Raw genomic sequence first — 9,723 nt, forward strand, 5'->3', positions numbered from 1 at the left:
GAGTACACTTCTTTACCCTTTTGCTTTACATGATGCTTTAGTTAATGAAATGGTAGTGGAAGTGATGTTTGAGTTAAGAGCCAGTGTGTGGTTCATTACACCCTGTTCCCAGCCTCAGCTGTCAAGGAAGCATGGATCGTGATGGAGCCTCCTTCAGGGGTTTTATGCACAGAGCCCTTCGAATAACTTGCAATTTACATGCACCATAAGCAAGAAATAAACTTTGTAGTTTTAAGACTATGTGACATTTGTTACTGTATCATAACTTAGCCCATCCTGACTGATACAGAGATACTCTTCCCAGAATAAAGTAAGTTTAAGGATTCATATGTGTTCCAAAGATTTTAGGATGAATTCTATACCAGGATTCAAGCTCAAAGCCATAGAATCTCTCTTTTGTCCCAGGAGTCTCTGCAAGAAGAAACTAACAACAATTATAATAATAGCTACTATTTAGTAAATCTTAACATGTGGCAGGCACCGTGCTAATTGTTTTGTACACATTAATCCATTTTATCTCATAATTATGCAATAAGTAAGTGGACATTAGCAAATCCACTTTAAAAATGAGAGAACTGAAGTTCAGAGAGGTTAAGTAACTTGTCCAGGGTAACACAGCTAGTATGTGACAGAACCAAGACTGGAACTTAAGTTGTTTGGCTCCAAAGCACTTGCAGAGCCTCAGACGTTCTGCTAGAAGGACTCAGAGTTATCCACTGATGTCTCAATGAGTGGATCAGTTCTGAAGCCAACCCGATCTGAATATCTTTATAGAATGAGATTTAACATTAAGATATGCTCTTCAGACCTGGGATCTTGTGGCCCAGTCCTAATTCCAGGCTCTCACTTAAGCTAGCTGAATAATATATCAGTAATGTGTTTGGATTCTAGAATCGGATAGATCTGCCTCTCTCCTACCAGGGCCTCTTCTGGTGCCTTAGTTTTCCCATATAAAAAATAGGGTCAATAATAGTTCTTCATTTATGGAGCTGTTGGGAGAATGGGAAGCTGTCTCTTTTGCCTGTATACCCACAGATCCACTCCTCATTTTTCCCTACTCTACTCTATATCTTGCGGGGGATGGCCTAACTCATTCTTTAGGCTGCCTTGCTGTTTGCTTCAGCCCGTCAGAGGAGCTGGCAGGTGATGGGAGACCGGAGAGTGGGAAAAGCCAGAGCGGGTATCTCCTTCCTTCTCAGGTGGCATCTCCAGCAGTGACAGTGGATTTGGCTCCTTCGAGGCAGCCCCTCTCTCCTTGGTCCCAGCTGTCACCTGGCTCTGTTAACAACCTCGTTTGTCACTGCAGCCCTCTGAAGGGTAGTGATCTCTTGTTGCTAATCTCTGGGCTGCCTCACCACCCTTTCATCCTTTCAGCTCTTCCAAGACCTTTCTCAGTATTAAAGTCCCACTACTGACTGTCCGGCCTGGGCATGTTTTCTAGATTGTGTTATGGTGGATAACAGAGAATTGCCTGAAATAATGCCTATGAAGTACTTGGAACAGTGCTTGGCATATGATATGTGCTCAATAAATGGTAGCTTACGAAATGGCTTACTTTCCTCTTACCTAGATTCTCCGCTGCCAATTTGTCCCCAGCAGGCCCCTACCTACATCACAGCTCCTGAGTCACTGCCCATTCCTCTTCCTTCAACTCCACAGACCTGGGCTTCTGTTTTCATTCATTCTTCTCTAACATTTATAGGGTACAGGGCATGTGAATTCCTCCAACATTAATGACACTTATCACAATTTTATTTTTAATTTTCCAAACGTCTTAATACAGCTTGAAAAGCCCTGCTTTATCTGGCCCCTCTGGCATCTTGAGGCCTCTCTCTGCAACTTTCTCCCTTATCCACTCCAGCCCACAGTGTCCAGCTCTCTCCGCCAAGCTCTGTCCTCCCTCGGGGCTTTGGCAGGCATTGTTTCCCCTTCTGGGAAAGGGCTTTTCTGGGCATCATCCATGGACATGCTTCTCACACCCCAGCCCCAGCATTGCTGCCCCTCCCTTAGTGAGGCCCTCTTTACCAGCTTGTCGAATAGCAGAGGTCACCTCTGTTATTCTCTGTGCTGATTGCTGTTTGGATCTTCGCTGTACTTTCGCTATACAGTTTGTTGTGATTTCATTTGTTTATTTGTCTATTTCTTTCTCCCTACTGTCTTCCTCCCAACATGCCACAAGCCATTAGACTATTCCACAAGGGCAGGATATATGTGTGACTTCTTCATCTGTGTATCCTTAGTGCCCAGAAAAGATGCTTGGCACGGAAGAGACTGTCAGTCAATGTGTTATGAATGAATAGACATTTAATTAATCTCTCTAAATTGCTCATGTCGAAGATCCGTAGAAGCCCAATGATGCTCATTTTGGGGATTCCCCTCCTCTCCCTTCCCCTGGCACTTGCATTGTGCAGAAAGCCTAACCCAGCTCGGCTGGTCTCCTTCATCATTGCTCCTTGCCCAGGCCCTGCATGCTGCGTGGAGCTCCACTCCCTCCGCAATGTGCTCAGCCAGTGGGACCTTCACTGAGGATCCCGAGACTCTAGACTCTTCACAGTCCTCCCACCTTCGCCCTCCTTCTAAAGACTTATCATCCCCATGGCCCTGCGTCAGAGGAATCTCAAATAGGAACCGTAATCAGGACCGTGAACCCTTAGCCTCTTCTCAGTGCCTGGGCCATTCTGACCTCTACGCCTTTCCTGGACAACCTCTTCCCAACACAATCCAGCTCAATTCCGCACGAAAAACAAGGGCCCTTGTAGGTTTTGTCTTCTTGGCAAGCAACCCCCAGGCAACAGTTTCTCATTTTTTTTTGGCTTTGAGTAACAAAATAAAAAACCTGTTAATTGCAATTATTCAGCCTTCCTCAAGTGCTTAGGGAACGTCAGGATTTAAATCCAGAGCCTGGCTATATTCCTGGGAGAAGAAAAAATAAAACACCTTTCATTTCTTAAGGATGAACTAACAATTCTAAAAAAAATAAAAAATAAAGTGATTTAACAAACTAATTTCTTAATTACCATGCTCTACTAGCTATCCAATCCAGTGACCCAGGTGCCCTCTAGAACTAGGTGCTGGAAGTCTGGAACTCTACCTAGTTTCTGCTGGCCTTCCTCCGTGGAGTCGGGGTAGCGGGTACAGGGTGAGTCGTGTCATGTAGCCTTTCGCTTTTGACTTGCTGGACTAATACCCCCAGTAGCCTGACAGCCTCCGCTGGGCTTATTTGATATTTCTAGTTTAATCTACTGATAAAGCAGTTTTCAGTCTAAACTGAAGTCCTTATTCTGCCACAAATGCGGTAGGAGTGAGTCAGAGGGATTCCATTCTGGTCTTGCCTAAAGTACTTTCCAAATAGTAGGCTCTAAGGTCACTTCCACTGCCATCTTCTGGCATGATACACTGGCAGAAATCATTTCTTAACTGTCTCTCTCTCTCTCTCTCTCTCTCTCTCTCTTTTCCCCCATATGTTTACGCTACTCTGTTCACAATTAAATGTCAGGAATGCATTTGCCTGGGAGTAATAGAAAACAAGATTACAGTGGTTTAAACACAGAGATTTAACAAAATCCAGAGTTGTGTGATTGGTGGTGTTGGGTTTGGAGATTATGTTACAAAGCAAATAGGAAAAAAAAGGGGGGGTTGGGGGGGGAAGAAGCAGTGCCAGCTGTGTTTGTTTCCTTTTACTAGGAAAGAAAACCCAGATATCCTCGTTTGACTTCCTCTTAGGTCTCATTGCCCAGAATTGGGTCACATTGACCATCTTGGATGCAGGGACAGTTAGAATATTATGGAACTAAATGATCATAATTAGCTTAGATATTTGATTTATTCTTTGTTTAGGGCTGGACAAAAGATCACCTTAAATTAAACCATTTTCTGATAGCTAGGAATTGGGTAGGAATAGATATTGGAAAGGCAGGTCTTAGTGCTTGCCCCAAATCAACTAAGTGAATTCTAAAAGGTATGGGCTAATAAACTTGATGTTGATTTTTGCAAGTTTTTGGAAACAATCATTAAAAAGAAGCTGTGTAAGTTTCCTAAGGGTAAGCTGTGAGAGGAGATACTATGTTGTCTCCTTCATTGCTGTATCTACAACAGGGTTCCTGGTACACAGTAGGTGTTCTATATGTACTAATTGAATAAATGAATAAATAAAAAGAATCTGGAGGAAGGTAGATGGTGAGAACAGCATGAATTTGGTAAGAATAATTCAGGCCAAACTTACTTTATTTTTTACAAAAGTTTTTGATAGAATAATTGTTATGTTTGAGATAAGGGCGTGCCATAGATATTTTATCATTGAATTTCTGAAATTCAGTTGACAATGTTCCTTGTAATCTTCTTGCAGAGAAATTATTCCATATATAGGAATAACTTAAACAAATGTCTCCAGGTAATTTTTGACCAATGAATCTGAGTCAGCGTGAAGGGAAGCCTGTTGATCAGAGACTAGTAGGAAGGCAGCATGAGTTATTAGCAAGAAAATAGGTTTTAGTAAGAGAAAGGCCTAGATTCAAATCCCTTCTCTGCTACATTTTACCTGGGTAATTTTGGCAACTTTTTAAATTTCTCTGAGCCATATTTTTCTCATCTATAAATTGAAGATCATAACATCTTGCAGCATCATTATGTCAATGAGTCATGTTAATATGTTAGCAGGTAATCAATGTGTGGCAGAAAAAACTTTAAACATATCTTGAATGACTGGAAAGTGGAAAAAGGATGAAACAAAATACAATGCAGCGTGCGTACAAATAGATGCCTATCACTTTCTCAAATGTGGTATAGGGAAAGTCTGGCTTTTTGGAAGCTTCTTTGCTGTTATGATCAGTGGGACCAGCTTTTTATGGGATCTAATCAGATACCCCTTATGAAAGCAGGGACTCCAGTGTCTTGAAATACCACCTTGAAATCAAAAGGCAACAAGTTTGAGCAATGGAAAGACTGGATTACTGTATATATAGTGATGTCACTTTTCTCATGTCTGATATTGGTAATGTGTGTTTTCTCTCTCTTTTTATCTTATCAATCTGGCTAGAGGTTAATCAATTTTACTCATCTTTTCAGAGAACAGCTTTCAGTTTCTTTTGTCTTTTATCTATTTATTTGTTTGTTTGCTTGTTTGTTTATTTATTTATTTTAGGTGAGGCAACCCTTGGTTGACCTCACAGATTGCAAGGACCTTGTCAGCTTACAATCCTTTATTTTTTATTTTATATGCCTACAGCACCTGGTCTTCCGAGGTGGTCTCCCATCCAAGTACTAACCAGGCCCAACTCTGCTTAGCTTCCGAGATCAGCCAGGATGGGGCTTGTTCAGGGTAGCGTGGACATAGACCAGCTTTCAGTTTCAATACTTTTTTTTTTTTTTTCTGTTTTCTGTTTCCTCGATTTCTGTCCTTGAATATTTTTGTTTTGCCTACTTTGGGTTTAATTCGCTTGTCTTTCTTAAAGTTGAAGCTAGGATACATGATTTGAGACTTTTCTTCTTTTCCAATATAGGTATTTTACTGCTATAAATTTCTCACTAAATATAGCTTTAGGTATATCCCTCAACTTATGACATATTGTATTTTCATTATCGTTCAGTTCAAAGTATCTTCTGATTTCCATTCTTTTCTGTCCCCTTGCAATTCTGTTAGTTTCTGATTCATATATGTGGAAGCTCTGTATTAGATGCATAAAGGTTTAGAACTGATTTTTCTCTTATAGATTGACTCATATCTTTAGGAAATGATCCTCTTTCTGATAATATTCTTTGTACTGAAATATACTGTGTCTGATATTAATGTAACTACCTATATTTCTTTTGATTAGCATTAGCATGGTACATTGTTTTATAATCTTTGACTTTTATTTATCTTTATATTTAAAGGGATTTTTTAAAATAAGTGGCATATAGTTGGTTCTTGCTTTTTTCTTCCGTCTGACAATTGGTCTTTAGTTGGGGTGATTACTTATATGTTTAGATTTAAATCTACCATTTTGCTATGTGTTTTTTCTTTATCTCATCTTTCTTTCCTTTGTCCTCATTTACTATCTTCTTTTAGATTCATTGAGTGTTTTTAAATTATTATACTTTCTTTTTTTGTTGCCGTATTAGATATTGCTGTTTATTTTGCTTTTATAGTAGCTGCTTTAGGAGTTAGAGCATACATCTTAACTTATCACAGTTTACCTTGAAATATGTTAGACTACTTTATGCTTAACATAACAATGTTACGATAGAATACTTCTCCCTTTCTAGACCTTGGGATGTTGTTGTCATACATTTTATTTCCACATATATTATAAACCCCACAAAATATTGTTTTTATTTTTGCATTAAACAATTACCTTTTAAAAGTTTTTTTTTAAAGGAAAACTTTTATTTACCTACATATGATTTCTCGAGATCTTACTTCTTTTCTGTAGACCCATCTTTCCATTTGACTGTATTTTCTTTCTACCTAAAGGATTTTATTTTAACATTCCTTGTAACAAATATCTGCTGATTTTTTTCAACTTTTATATGTCAGAACATGTCTTATTTTGTCTTGTTTTTGAAATGTGTATATTTGGGAGAAATTCTAGGTTGACAGTTTTTTTCAATACTTTAAAGATGTTGCTTCATTGTCTTCTTGTTTGCAAATTTCTGATGAGAATTCTGCTGCCATTTTTATCTGTGTTCCTCTGCACAGTAATATCTTTTTTTTGACTGATTTTAATATTTTTACTTTATCACTGGTTTTAATAAATTTAATTGTGGTATTCCTTAGTGTAGTTTTCTTAATGTTTCTGCTTAGAGTTTGTTGAGCTTCTTAGATTTATGAGTTTATAGTTTTTACCAAATTTGGAAAAATTTCAGCCATTATTTCTTGAAATATTTTTTTTCTGTCCTCCCTGACCCCTCCTCATTCTCTTATTTCTCCTTTCCTTCAAGGATTCTAACTGCATATATATTAAGCTCATTATAGTGTTTCTTTTTATTCTTTCTATCCCCTCTGTTTCATTTTGGATAGTGTTTATTGCAATATTTTCAGGTTCTTTAATCTTTTTTTTCAGTAATGTTTAATCTGCTGTTAGTCCTATTTAAGTGGAGTTTGCATGTGTTAAAAAATCCCAGATGATGGTTTTATTTTTTTTTAAAGATTTTTCTGCATCTGTACTTAATACGCTCAATTTTTCCTCTACTTTCTTGGACACATAGACTATTATTTTTTTAAATTCCCTTGTTTACTAATTCTATCATTTCTATTATTTCTATGATCTTTTCAATTGATCGATTTTTTTTTCCTGCTTCTTTTTTGCATGCCTGATAGTTTTTGATTGCATGTCAGACATTGTGAATTTTACTTATTGGGTGCTGGAGATTTTTGATTTCCTGTAAGTATTCTCGTGCTTTGTCTTGGGACATTTTGTTCTTGAAAATAGTTGAATCCTTTTGGGGCTAATTGAAATTCGTTAGATAGAATCAGAGCAGCATTTTCTCTAGGGTTAATTTTATCCCACTACTGAGGTAAGACCTTTTGAGTCATGAATTATGAGGTGTTCCAGTCTGGGTGCCAGGATCAGGCTCTAATCCTGGTCCTGTATGATCACCCTGTACTTCCACTCCATCCTGTACTTTCCACTCTGGCTTGTGGGGACAAAACAGTTACCTGCCCTACACAAGCTTTGGTGTTTGTTCTCTCTGTGTGTGTGGGTGGTTCTTTCTTTGGCTTTGGGAACCTTCCTCACACTCATGCCCTAATCAGCTGAAGACTGGAGCAAGACTTTCTGCAGGTCTCCAGAGCTACCTCTTTCTCTGTATATCTCTCCCCTCTCTGGTACTCTGCCCTCAGCTCCAGCTGCCTTGGCCTTCCTGGTCTCCCAGTTCTATCTCAGCTCAGGGGATCTGCCTAGCTTTTCTTGGATTCCCCGTCTCTGCACAGCAGCCTGGCAACTCTCTCTAGACAGTAAGCTGAACCAATCATAGTGCTTACCTAATTTGTTTTCTCCTCCTTACGAAAGAGTGTCCTGCAATACTGCCTGTTTCATTTATTTTGCCTGGTTTATTTGTTTATTTTAGTTGTCTTAGCAGGAGAGTAAATTCAGTCCTTGTTGCTCCATCTTGGCTGGCTAGACTGGATTATTTTAAGTTATTGTGATACTGCTGATAAAACAGATTATCAAGGGTGTCACTGGTTTCCAAAACAATTCTCATTAAGTAACTTGAAGATGTGCAATGCACATCTCCTGTGAGTACAGTAACCCCTTGTGCAATAGGTGTGACCAAAGAGTTGCCTAGAAATGAACTTTATTTAAGACAATTTAATTTCCACCCGGTTCGACTTTTAATTCCTGTGACATTCTCTCTGCTTCATTTCTCATTACTTTCTCTTTAGCAATGACTCAAACTCTGAGGCTTTCCTGTTTTCTCTCCCCGCTTTTTTATCTTTTTCAGGGACCAGTAATCTATACATAAAATTTCACAATGTTTTGGGATTCAAATTCATCTTATTCTAGTCAACATAGTCCTTGACTACTTAGGTGTGTGCCTGGAGCTAAGGTGTAGTGGGGCTGATAAAAACAGGGTCTTTGACTTCAAGAAGCCTTTTTTTTTTTTTTTAATAACCACTTCTACTGCTTTGGATTGTTTCAAAAGAGGGTCACACCTGCATTTTGGGATGGACTTAGAAGCAGAAAGTTCAAGAGAAGAAATTCCTGTTTTTCTTCTTGTTCCTCAGTTTCAACAAGCATTTATTGAGTAATTAACATAACAAAGCGCTGCCCTGTTACCTAAGAAACTAAGACAAGTCACTAACATTGATGATGAGTTCATTATCTTGTGGAAGAATGACAATGATTAAGTCCCAAGGTTCGGTTCCACAGCAAATATTGAGGGCTGGAGAGATTAGAGGTTTGAAGACCTAGTTCAGGAAGGAATAATAGCGTTTAGGGGAGAATGGCATTAGCACAGTTAGGAGTATGAGTGTCCAGGTTATGGCTAGGGACGATCTGAGAGGGTGAAGTAAGGGGCTTCTGCTGGAGAATAATGGAAAAAGTTGAGGCTTACCTGTGGCTGCCTCATGTGCCAGGCTTAGGCATTTGGACTGTGGGGAGTTTGATGGGTGGGTATGGACAGATTTGTTCTGAAGAGAGGGTTAGGGTTAATGTGTACAGAGATTAGGACTGGTGGCAGAGGTGTGAGGGCAGGGACTATATTTTAATCACCTTTTATTCCCAGCTACTAGTTCATACTTAATGCTTGCTGCTTATGTGCATGTAAAAGGTTATCTTTTTCCTTCTAAATTGCTAATATCCTGGATAACCACTGGCCTTGTCTACGGCAGGACAAATATGATAAAAGAACCTCTTTGTGCCCATGTTACTTTGTTTGAAGGGCTAACGGCAGGCAAATTTGGACTCAGACTCTTTCGAGTCTTATTTCTTTAATTCCTCATTTTCTTCCTTTAAGGAAAAGGCACTTAACCATTGTTACGGATATTACACAGCAGGACCATTCCCAATCCCCACCTCTCCCATCACTAATAAATTCTACATAGTCTTCTAAATCTCATAAAAAGCCAGACCACACATACACACAGCCACCCAGACACCCCACGGCGCACATTCCTAACAGAGCCTGGTGTAGATCCAAACTCCCAGAGGAGCAGTTTACACAATGCAGACTTAGGTCCGTACACACACACACACACACACACACACACACACACACACACACACACACACACACACACACGAC

The 9,723-nt window shown here is 39.3% G+C and overlaps 1 pseudogene; it reads right to left on the bottom strand.

Annotated features, from left to right (window-relative positions):
* Positions 1-5,215: 5,215 nt before the first annotated feature.
* On the bottom strand, positions 5,216-5,334 carry LOC112470170 (annotated as a pseudogene).
* Between the last annotated feature and the right edge of the window lie 4,389 nt (positions 5,335-9,723).

The sequence above is a fragment of the Pteropus alecto genome, unplaced genomic scaffold, assembly GCF_000325575.1.
Source record: "Pteropus alecto unplaced genomic scaffold, ASM32557v1 scaffold177, whole genome shotgun sequence".
In the NCBI taxonomy this organism is placed as follows: Eukaryota; Metazoa; Chordata; class Mammalia; order Chiroptera; family Pteropodidae; genus Pteropus; species Pteropus alecto.